Genomic DNA, 12999 nt, shown 5'->3' with positions numbered 1-12999 from the left:
AAACTTGATGATAAATGTATTTAGGTCTCCAATATCACTTTGTGAATACGAGTTATTAAATATTCCATAATCGAGTTTATCTTCGCATGTAGGGGTGCTACCAAGGGGGAGTATCATATGACGTCATGAGTTGGCTGAGCTGTTTATATATGATTTATGGTATGTTTTGGTGAGTTGATTTCAAGTGTTATATATCCATAAAATTATATGAGGGTATATGATTAGTCAACCCGAACCGTATAGGCATATATGAATAAAGTGGCTTTCTTTTTGTGTTATCGTTTGTTGCATGAGTATTATATGAGCAAAGTGATGTGATAAGGTGCTAGTCTTTATTGTGGACTGAGCTCGATGCATTGATTCGAGGTCTAACACTTTCATTTGTGTGTTCGAAAATGGAAAAATATTCTTTTTTACATATAAGTGAAGTTATGGTTTATGGTTGACCTAAGTGTCGGAGCTATTTTACATCATGCTTATGTTGATGGAATGATGTCATATGATGCATAGAACCTCATGGATGGATGTGGATGCCTCATGTGCATGTGTATGTTGCTTTCCATCCTTCTTAGGTCAAAAACTATGTGCTATGGGAGTGAGGCATAGTCATAATGCATCACTTAGGCATGATTGGATATTATCAAAATTCGATTTTGATATCATGTTTAGGTGTTGGTCGGACTTATTTTATGTATAGAAGGTTCATGTCCAAAGGGCTATTGTCTATGGGCTCAATTTGATCGCAGAGGATATGCCAAATTCTAAGTGTGGAGTTGGTTTAGTATGAAATGTGGTTTATGGTCAAGGGATGAGATCCATCATGGATTATGGTTGTGGTTTTGATTGTGGAATCTAGTCTGGCTCTTGGATCTTTTTTTGGATATGGTTATGTTGCCGAAATGTTACTGAAATTTTTGCAGCCATGTTATGTGCTAAAGTGGTTTCTACAGGGATGGATGTGCATCACCCTGAGTTGGGTGGAGAGACCACCCATGTGATATGATTGGATTATGGTTTATGAATTTGGATCGGATCATGAAGTGATTTTGATGGTTTATGGTAGATGTATAAGGGTAAAGACGCTTTACAATCTAACTGCTTGGAAAAGATTGTTTGTGCATATGGAAAATGCTATTGTGATTGGACTCATGTGTTATTTTGCTCATGAAATTGTTGCTACAAGACTAGGATCACCTAAATCGGTTAGCCTTAGATAAAAGGGTCCTTAACCTAGGGCTTTGCTGGATCGAGGATCTTGCCTATGTCTTCTTTTTTTGTTAGGCTCATCTACATAGTTAGTGCGCCGGGGGTTGAATGACCTACATGGAAAATACATCAGGGATATTGCCTTGGCTTTGCCTAAATACCCGATGTTGGGCATCAAAGAGAGTGGCGCCTAAGCTGGTATTGTTGGTGTTGGTATCCTACCACCTGTTGGTATTTGGGATCCTTCCAGAGCTCGGGTTCATGGAGGGAGGCAAAACAACCTAAGCCTATGTTTGTTACTATATACATGTTGTAGTGATGTGTGTGAACACACTTAGGACCGTCGGGGTATTTTTTTCCCTCATTAGGAGGTTTTTCCCCCCATGCATTGTATATACACCCATCACTCTAGGGCTAACTTATCTTTTCATTGCACACTAAGTAATACACTCTATATTGTGTGCCTTGAGCTTTCTTTGTCTTCTCCAAGCTATGTGTGTTTTCCTACAACCCTAATTCCAACAATTGGTATCAGAGCAGGTTGCATCCTCTCAAGCTTAGTCGCCAACAACTTCAGCACACGCCTACTCACTTTCTCCAATTTTTGTGAGCTTTGGCACACATTCTGGATAAGCTCAATGAGATGAGTCTGGTCAGATTTTTGTTTTGGGCTCAATTTTTGTCAGTGCCGTTTTTTGTGCAACCGGTCCCTTACAGTCTTCTACGATTTGTGCTATATAGGACATGCTATTCCCGCTTCATTCTCCTCTTTTCAAGAAGTTTTCTCATCACATGCAGGCATTTGCCATGGCTGATAACAACACAAATGTGTTCAAGATGTTTGCTGCTGAGGATAGATTGGATGGGGACAATTACCCTATGTGGGCTTATATGGTGCAACATATTCTTGTGTCAAAGAGTGTCTAGAATATTGTGTAGGGTATTGATGTACGTCTTGTTTTTGAGGATGTAGGAGATGTTGAGGATGTTGCAGGTCTTGCTGCAAGAATTACTGCTATTAGAGTTGTTTTGCCTATGGTAGAACAAGCTTGTTGGGATGTCAAAGATGCACAGGCTCATGCATTGGTTGTGTTGTCTGTGAAGCGCATTATTACACCTCACATTCATTCAACAAAATCTGTAAAACAAGCTTGGGATATTCTGACTGGTTTTTATGCAAGTCGTAATGAGGCAAAAATTGCATTGCTGCGTAAAGAGCTGGAGTCAAAGATTATTCACGAGGAAGATGATATGGACACGTTCCTTGCTGGTGTCAAGGATATCGATGGACACGTTCCTTGCTGGTGTCAAGGATATCGATGCCTTGCCAGATTCTTACCAGACTTTTGCTAGTACTTGGACTCCTTACAACCCAAAGAAATCCTGAAGTTGTCAAGTTTGATGCATTATGCACATTGTTGTTGCAAGAGTTGCTTTCCAAAAAAAAAAAAGACTAGACAGTGTGAAATTGAACATGCCTTTATTGCTGCCCAAAGAGAAGGTGGTAACAGTAATGCAACCACTTCTCATGGTTCTTTTACGAGTGGAAAATTACCTGTTCCTAATGCTTCTGTTGGCAGCAATTCATCTGGAAATTCTGTTGATAAGGGAAAAAAGAAGATGCGTTGCCATTATTGTAAATCTAATGATCACTTGATCAAGCAGTGTCCTAAGTTGAAGGCCAAAGAGGCTAAGAAGAAAGAGACTGGCTCCACTACTAATGCCGGTCTCACTACAAATGCAGCTATTGTTGAATCTTCTTTGAAAGGAGACTATGATGTTGATGTTGATTCAGAATGGGGTTTTTGTGCAGAGTGCACTTATAATCCTTCTTTCCATGATGCATGCATGTCAATTGTTGCAGATTCACATGTGTGGTATTTTGACAGTGGTGCAACAAAGAACATTACCTAACATCGTGATTTGTTCACCTCTCTTGAGTCTGTCCCTCATGCAAATTCAGTTACGCGTGCCAACAATGCCTCTTATCCGGTTTAGGGAGTTGGAAAGATTGTGCTTACTTTTGCAAATGACAATTCTTTTACACTTGTTGATGCACTTTATGTACTTGGGATCAAGAAGAATCTTTTGTCTGTATCTGCACTTGCTAGACTTGGTCTTGTAGTCAAATTTGTGGATGAAAGATGTACAATACATGATCTCAATTTTGGTGATGAAATTGTTGCACCGATGTTATGTTTGTGGAAGATTCTGTTCAGCCCTTGCTATCATATACTAGAGATAGTAATGTAAGCTCACAGAACATTTATGACACTTTGCTGCCTCTTTTTAGTGGTGGAAGCTCGAATGTAAATTCCAATGAGACAAATGTACAGCCTATGGGGGTTTCTAAAAATGTTACGAATCAGCCAATTACTAATGCACATGTACATGATGTCCTTGATGAGGAAAGGGCTGAAAATGAGTAGGCTAGAGGTATGCCAAAATGTCTGGTGCATACATTGCGTGACAATAAATTGGATGAACCTTTGTCTAGTCATAATCGTTCAAGGTCTTTCCATGCATCTTATGCATCAGATTGTTATGCTTTGGTTGTGACTAGCTCACATGATGTTGAGGAACCTCTATCTTTTGATGAAGCAGATAATTCAAAAAATTGGATGGCTGCCATGCAATCAGAATATGATGCACTTATAGAAAATGACACATGGACTTTATGTGATTTGCCTCCTGGAAAAAAGGCCATTGGTACGAAGTGGGTTTACAAGTTGAAATGCAATCCGGATGGTGAGATTGATTACTATAAGGCTCAACTTGTTGCAAAGGGTTATGCACATAAAAAAAGCATAGATTATGAAAAGACTTTTTCTCCCACTTGTTGTATGACTACTGTGCATTTTCTATGTGCATTGGTAACTCATTTTGGATGGGATGTACATTAATCAAACATTGTTACTGCTTTCTTGAATGGTGCCATATTTAAGGAAGTTTATGTAGCGATACCTTGTTGTTTTTTCAAGAAAGGACAAGAGGATAAAGTGAGCAAATGTAACAAAGCTTTGTATGGGTTGATGCAATCTCCTCGTACTTGGTATGAGAAGGATGACACTCATTTGGTCAAATGAGGCTTTCGTATCTTCATACATCACAATATGACATATACTGCTTATTCGCGTGGTATCGGACACTATAATATGATGCATGTGGATGACAATTAAAAAAAAAACTTGTTTGTTTAAGTTATAACTTCTTATTGTTTCATGATATTTTTGGAAATAATTTTATCCATTATTGAGAAAGAGACCGAGAGAGTCGACACAACAAAGGAAAAAAAGGGGACACTATTCTTGATATTATTTTCTTGTGTAAAAACCTTACAATGTAAAGGATTTTCCTTGCTATGCAAAACTTAACTCTAACTAAATCTTACCTGCATGCCTAAGGGCTTGTTCCCACGGGTTTGACACTTGACATACTGGGCTTGCATACCCAACAACCCCCCCTCAAGCCCAAACCACTGACTATGGACTTGATACAGACCATGACTGAGTCCAATCACCTGAAACCAAGGCCCCCCCTTAACAATAACATAGGTGTGTGTGTGCACTTCCCTCAAACAACCATCAGTGTGAGATATACTAGAACTCGAACGAACAAAAAAGGACGGTCTTACCACTTTTATTTGTGGAAGTGTCTATAACCCGTACAATTTTGACATGATGACAACTGACAAGCATCACAAACTAAAACAAACCTTTGACATAGAATAGATGATAATGTTGTTAAATAAAATCATAGCAAACCTATGACATTGAACATGGTAACGAGGGCAAAGCGTGACATGGATCCCGACGGCCTCGAAAACGCCAGGAGCCAATGCACGCGGCAAATCGGCCACGGTGAAGCGAACAGGGGGCACCACCTAGCTTTGAGCGGCTAGGACGCAGACAACGGTGATTGGAAATATCACGGAGTCTACACACCGAGAGAGAGAGAGAGAGAGAGAGAGAGAGAGAGAGAGAGAGAGAGAGAGAGAGAGAGAGAGAGAGAGAGAGAGAGAGAGAGAAAACAGTGAGAGAATATGACAGGTGATGAAAACCCACGGGGTGTGAGGGAGAACTATTTTCTTGCAATATTTAAAGCAACCTTATTTCTGGCGAGGTGGCAATCATGGTGATAGAGAGATAGAGGGAGAGATAGTGAGCCTACTAGTGCGTTCTCTAGAGATGACTCACAGACACGGAGATCTTGCTAACATGAGTGTGTGTGTGTCGACCATTGGAGTCGAGATGTAGACATAACTTCTTTACATAGTGCAAGTTCCCAAAGAAAATCGCTACACTAAGTCCCCTCTCTCGTGATGCAAATGTTGCCAATCCCTCCCACCAAAATACTACCAAGTGCTGGCCTCTGATGAAATTTCCCCCCCCCACCCCCCCCAATCTCTTGTCAATCTCCCAAATCAATCCCCCTAGATAGTGACCTCTCAGTGCCTTTTTATAGGTGCTGGCTGCTTTAAATTAGGGTAATCTGATTAGATTAGGGGTTCTAATAAGGGGAGACAAAGCAAGGCGGTGGGTCTTGGATGGTTGACCCTTGCTTTGTCTTGGGAAATATTATAAAGGAAAACTCCTAGGTGGGCCTTTGTGGCCATCACCTAGAGAGAGGTGATAATTTACAAATTGGGATTTTACAAGATTTGGTTTAAAACTGGGAAAAATGATGACAACCTACGGATTTTATTGAAGAGGGCGTCGTGGATGCGATGCCGGTGAACGGCGGCCTAGCTGGTGCATTGGTGTAGCGCATTCTTCACTTTCAGGGTCGGCCAGGGCATACCTTCGGCGTCTTTTCTTGTTTCGGTGTCGGCGGCGCGCGACTTGGCCATCCTTTTCTTTGGAGTCGATGTGGATTATTCGTTTTTTAAATTTTTGGTGCGTCTTTTCTTGTTTCAGTGTAGGCGACACGCGACTTGGCCATCCTTTTCTTTGGCGCCGATGTCGATTATTCGTTTTTCTTATTTTTGGTGAGTACGTACATGCGTACTGTGTACGTACATGCGTGCTGTGTTTTTTTCGAATATGTGCGGGTGCGTGTGCCGTGTACTTGGGTATGTATGTGTATGTGCTTGTGACTGCATATATGTATGGGTGTATGTATGTGGCATTAAGTGAGTGTGTGTTTTTTTATTTTATGAAAAACGCTATGAGTGCGTGTGCGCATTGCTCGGGATTGTGTGTGTATGTATGGAGCGGGTGTGTGTGAGTGTGAATGAGTGTGCGTGGGAACGAGGGAGTATATATATATATATATATTTGGTTGCCTGCTGCACAGAGAGAGGGAGGACGAGAATGGGAGATGGCGTGAGTGTGTGGGTGAGGGGGAATGGCGAGGGTCTGAGAGAGGGTGTGTGAGTGTGTGTGTTGTGTGTGTGTAGTGGGTGTGTATGTAGAGTTAGAGAGAGAGAGAGAGAGAGCGCTCCTGTTCTGCTGCGCGCCTTTGGGCAGAGAGAGAGAGAGAGAGAGAGAGAGAGAGAGAGAGAGAGAGAGAGAGAGAGAGAGAGAGAGAGAGAGATGGTGCTCGCGAGGGGAGGGGAGTGTGTTAGAAGCTGGACACACCCTACGGAAAATGACAACTCGGCAGATTATTATTTTTTGTAATTATTCATTTATTGAGAAAACCTGACATTTCACCTTTGTAAATATTGGGGCTTACATAAGTTTCCATATTGTATCACAGTTTTGACACTTAGATTGAGTAGATGGCTAAAATGGAACATTAGGGTTTGAGAATTGTAAGGTATTTATACCACTTTTTGACCTCAATGAAAAATCTTTTGTCATTTACAAAAAAGTTTTGAAGTCTGTGAGTGAGGATACTGTGTACGAGAGAGAGTGCGAGCTTCATCTTGACGCTACGCGTGCACCGGTGGTCGGAATCGAGTGCGGAGAAGTGCAACGTGTTGCCCCCGACGAGAGCTACACGCCAATACCTACATTGTGCGCGTACGGTCCGGTTTTGTGAGCTCCATCTACGAGCTTCATCTGGTGATTTGGTGAGCATACGTTGTCCGATTTTGCATTGCAGCATATCCACGGGTTCGCATTGAGTGGAGCTACGCATTAGGCACTTTAGTTTTCGAAAACGACGACCTACAGATTTCGGCCAGACATCCTACGTGATTTTGCCCCAGGGGTTTTGGGTTGGGCTTTTGGTTTATAGACCTTAGGGGGAGCGACCTATTGGTGTTAGTAAGGTCCCCTTCAAGTTCTGTGGCGTTTCGAGATTGTTTGATGGGTATTCGGCTCTAGAAAGCGTTGTAGGAAGTTTCCTCTTATGCACTCTTGAAGGATGTAACTTAGACATTGGGTAGAGACCTCTGTAAGAATTAGTTAGGAGTCGGTCGAGTGTAAGTTGGCACCCAATGCTTGCTTCCACGCGCCTGCGGGTCGAGCTTCATCCTTAGCTGACAAATATTGTTAGGCGAGTTCTCGCTGTGCTGCCGTCCATTGTGGCGTATCCGTCCAACATTGGCACCGCTGCCGAGGACGAAAACCCTAGGTAGGTGACCAAGACTAGTCCTTGAGGATAGGGATTCTTTGGCTTTCCAAGAGTATCGTTTTACATTTAGATAGGATCAGAGGGTGGAGGACTCTCTAGGTCTTAGAGGGAGTCTAGGGAGCGTGTGTCTGGCCTGGATCCTTCGACTTAGGTAGATTTAGGTAGATTGAGATAGTTTTAGGTATTAGTTGAGTTGATGAGTAGGAGTTGGAGTGGTAGAAGCGGTGAGAGGAGAGCTTGAGAGTCTGGAGAGGCCAGGAAGCAACCAAAACACCATTATCACCATTTCACATGAGGAGTAGGAGTAGAGTAAGTAGGACATCATGATTCAGGATCTAGAGCACTTCATGCATGTATACTTGCTTGTTAGATTCATCACAAGGTTGTAAAAGACGCAAAAGTGTATTTGAAAGCTGAAGTGAAGTCCAAAAGTTGCTGTGAGTGTTTTTGATAGAGCTGCAGAGGATCATGAGCATTTCTGTCAGGAAAAAAATTAATTTTAAGCCAGGAGACATCCTATGCGTAGGATGTCTACAAGCTAATCTGGTGGGAATTTTGGAATTTTGAGTTGACCAGTGTGTCCAAAAGGTAGGTTTTACCCTATTTTCACATGGAAAGTGGAAATTTGACCATATCTTGACAGGATAAGGCCGGATAGACAGAAATTGCCAGACATCCTACCCGAATTGTGCCAAGGCAGTATTTTAAGACCAAAATCATAGGATGACTGCATGAGCATGATCTGCATGATATATTGAGTGACAGAGAGAGGTTTCATCTCATTTGGGTGAGAAAATTGGGTTCTAAGCAGACTTTAGCACTTTTGACTGAAAAAGGCTAGAACAGCTAAAATTGGGGACTTTTGAAATCCAAACCAAAATCTAAGCATACCACTGGGTTGCTGACATCAAGGGGAAGCTGTGGGTCAAGTCTGGGGTCAAACAGACAAAAAAGACATCCTACGCGTAGGATGTCATCTGTGTGATTTTGCACTCCAAACTCAGTTTTGAGCATACCAAAGTGTTCAGCACCTAAAGGAGAGTTTGTGCTTTGCATTTGAAGCCATATTGAGCAAAAAGACATGCTATGTGTAGAATGTCTAAAGCAAGAAATTGAAGCCATATACTGACTGTAGGCATAGAAAGGTGTTGTATAGCCTGAGGCAAGCCTCCTAGTCAGTTTTGGTCCAAATTGGAATTGATTTGACTGATCAGACCAACAGCAGGCTGTCGTTACAAATTTCTGATCCATTGACCAGCTTATAGGTGTCCAAATCAAAAGTAAAAACAACTATGGACTCAGAACATCAAGGGGAATCCATAGTGCAAAAATCCAGGCAAAACAGAGCAGGAGACATTCTACGCGTAGGATGTCTACTGGGGCTTAGTGAAGAGAAAATTTGACCGAGCTTATACAATGAGGTTCCATTTAAGGGTTCCAGAACTTCTTTCAGAAGTAAATTTGGACCTTGTTTGACCTTTTGACGGAGCAAAGACATAATTAAAACTTTTCAGGTAAATTGACCAACATCCGAGGAAAGTACAGTTCTAAATTAGCAGACCTAATCCAGAACATCAGTCGTGTATAAAATACAATAGTGGTTGAGGTTAACTCTCCAGTTATACCAATCATTACTAAGATAACCTCTAGAGGTTAAATGCTTTGATTCGATTGCCGAAATTAAACTCTTGTGTACAGGAATATTCAGCAGCAAAGTAAGAAGTTGTGCGGAGACTGATCCTTTGCCAAGTGAGTGGTTGGATTTGTAATAAATTGCATTACTAAGTTTGATGAATTTAAGATCAGGAAGACACATTTTTAGAGACCAAAAGGTGGCAGGTGACCAAGCTAGCTTAGTGTCCACTGAGGAGAGTGTAACTCAGGCAAGGCTAGATCCACTAGCATCGATTATTGAGGAGGGTAATGATACTGACACTTCATCAGACAAATCCTTCTTCATGATGGGTAGTCAACGGCCAGGAGGTTTCACCTATGACGGACCAATGCCAGGAGGAAGCACCTCCCTAAATCCTTTGAATGATTCCAAGTTCACTGTGATCTTCTTAGAAGGAACAAACTCAAAAGGAGCCCTAGTTTATTCTGACTATTGAGGACGCAAGTGTATTTGTATTGAAGAAAGGCCGACTCAGAGACTGGAGATAATTCGAGTCTATGATGAAGGAGATAGATTCCGAGACGAAAAGGGAAACCACTATCTGATAGTTAGTAACCCTGAGGATTACAACAGATATGGAGATAACGTGGCAAAAGGGAAAATGGTTTCAGAAACTCAAGAACCGCCTCCAAACATTGATTGACCTAGAGCGATTTTTATGTATGATAAGAAAACAACGAGGGTTTCAACTTATAATGAGAATGTGGGAATTTACAAACATGAGAGCGAGAGAATACTCTCTTACTTCATTGCAAAGAACCATACCCAACCGAGTTAAGCAAAGACAAGGTTCTTTACTTATTCTCTTATGAAATTGCTATGGGGAAGGATATCGTTTTTGTGGATAGGTACGGGCGAGAATACCAACGTATTCTCCCGGAGGAGGTAGAAAAGGCAACAGTTCCAGGAGCATCAACATATGCCCCCTGATGAAGTGCCAAGAGCCACCTACACCCCTAGCAAGTCGACAAATCCCTTTTCAGAGGAGTATGACGCGACCTCACATTCTACCCGACCGCAGACATTCAACAACCAAAACCAACCAGCAACCCAGCCATCATTGCAGGCATGGCTTCGACAGAGTGCAACATTAGAGCAAGACCGAAACCGAGATGGTTATCAAGCCACATGAGGTCTAAGGGATTTACAAGAACCACCACTCTATTCACGGTATCAAGAAGAGAGTAAGCCAAAAACTCAAGGTTCAATAGAGCCTGGAAGACCACCCATAGAACGAGTTCGAAGAGATGAACCATCTCTTGCAAGAACTGTTAGAAATTATGGCTTAGGAGCACCACTGGGAGAGGAACCCGGCCACTACTGAAGGCCAGAGGAGGTATATAGATTAGGACGAGGAGATCCAATGATGAGATTTGTAGACCATCGTGGAATTAGACCTCTCAAGTGTGAAAATGGGTAAACAAGAAATACACGGGAAACAGAGATCCGAGAGATCATGTAGCAGCCTTTGTGCGTGTAATTAGAGCTGAAGAGGTGTTAGACTTCCCTAGCCAATTTGCAGGGTTTTGACTAACCCTAGAGGATGACGCTGCTACTTGGTTTGACTCTGTGGAGCATAGAGACTTTGAGTCTATGGAGGAGGTGTTTGATGAGTTTATCGAGGAATTCTCACAAAGGGGGATAGCTCATAATACAGTCTCACAAATCCATAAATTCAAATAGAAAGACGGGGAATCTGTGCGAAAGGCAACCCTACGACTAAAAAGATATGTTAAGTTCTGCCCTCTGGAAGAACTGCCAACTCAGTCCAGACTTATGCTTATATTTATCCAAGGACTAAGGAATGAAGATCTCCAGAAGGACTTACATATGAAGAGGAGCACGACATTAAATGAGTTAACTAAGGAGGCTCTTTACCTTGTGGACAGTTGTGCGGTCTACAAAGAGGGTGAGTTCAAGGATCTTGACGACGATTCATCCTCACAACAAAGTGGAAGCAAGTCTTCTAAGACAGCACTGAAAGGAGAAGTAGCTGTAAACCAGGAGCAGCTTGTAGAGGAAGTGCTAAAAAAGATTAACTTCTAAGCCAAACCCCAGGCTAAACAGCCCAAGTGGTGTGCTATTGAACAAAATGGACAAACCATGGGACGGAGGAATGTTATTATAACAAGGGATATGTGAGAGAGAGACCTTATGCTCCCCAAGCTCAGGTAGCATCTCCTCAAATTCCACCGATGCTTAGGTAACAAGTAGGCAACCTACCAGGACCTGTAGGTGTAGAAAGACCACAACCAGTGTTGGGGCAACAACCACCCTTACCAGGATTACGACCAATTGGCATAAGGTACACACCAACCGTAACTAAATTAGAAGAGAAGGCTTTGGTGCCTATGCATGCATATTATGAAGATCCCAATGGATATGCTGCAAATCCTCTCTATTATTCATCGAAGAACCCTCAACACCAGAACCGTGGAGCATGATAGGAAATACAGGACCACCAATTGCTGCACAGGCAGCAGGAGAAGGAAGATATCTCTTGGATGAACGAACATTGTTGTTCATAGCCAACGGAGGCATGGGCGGACAGAGACATGCATACCAACAAAGAGGAGCTCAAGGAGCACCTCGAGAGCCTAAAGGACCCTGCTACAAGTGTGGCGGAGACCATTGGCTAAGAGAATGTCCTCATGATGAAATCATTAGAGTCAACGCATATTGCACCGAGTGTGGAGTTACTCATTTGATTCCGGATTGCCCTAAGAACCCGAGCAAAGCAACAAAAACTACCTTGAACATGCTGGAAGGAGTGTCTTCCAGTGGAGGGTCAGAAAATGAGACAATCATACCTATTCAGGCAGTGACACGAGCCCAAGCTCAAAGAATGACAAACGAACCCATAATTGAAGAGCCAAAAACCGATGCCCCAAGTTCAGAAACGAAAAATCCGAGAAGCACTTGGAAAGCTAGAAAGGCCAGTATGAAAGCCAAGAAAGAACGAGAGCAAACGGCTCTATCCGAGGAGTTAAAACACACAAAGGATAGATTAGAATGGTTAGAGGATCTAGCAAGCCTAAGCTCACACACTACGGCAACCATATCACCCAAGGGAATAGCAGAACCCAAAAGTGCAGGATCAGTACTGGTAGACAAGGTAAATGAGCAGTTAGATGTAATTTTAAAAGCTTATGAAGCTAAACTAAAAAAAAACCAAACCCAAGAGCAAAGATGGATGACTTATTCAAATGCTGAAATAGAAAAACAGAGGTTGGAAATGTGTAGAAAGATGATTGAAACAACTCAATCTTTGATAGAAAACCCGCTTGGTAGACCTGCAAATTGGCATGAAGTACCAGCTCCCACCCCTATCAAACCAACTTTAGAGGAACAAGTAGAAACAAAAGAAAGACTCGCGAATGCTTATGAGTCTAGGGGAGAGTCTATCATAGTGCCAAATACAACAAATGAGGCGAGTGACGGGTTCCAGCCTAAAACATTGGTAGAAATGGGTAAGAATTGTAACGATCTAGATGATCTGTGGAAGCAAATCTGTGAGGCCAACGAAGATAACAGGGTGAGTTACCACATGAACAGCACGAGAAAAGAGAAAAATGAGATCGTACCTCCCATCGAAG

The sequence above is a fragment of the Adiantum capillus-veneris genome, chromosome 2, assembly GCF_014529385.1.
Source record: "Adiantum capillus-veneris isolate H3 chromosome 2, ASM1452938v2, whole genome shotgun sequence".
Classification (NCBI taxonomy): Eukaryota; Viridiplantae; Streptophyta; class Polypodiopsida; order Polypodiales; family Pteridaceae; genus Adiantum; species Adiantum capillus-veneris.
This window is presented reverse-complemented; position numbering follows the sequence as displayed.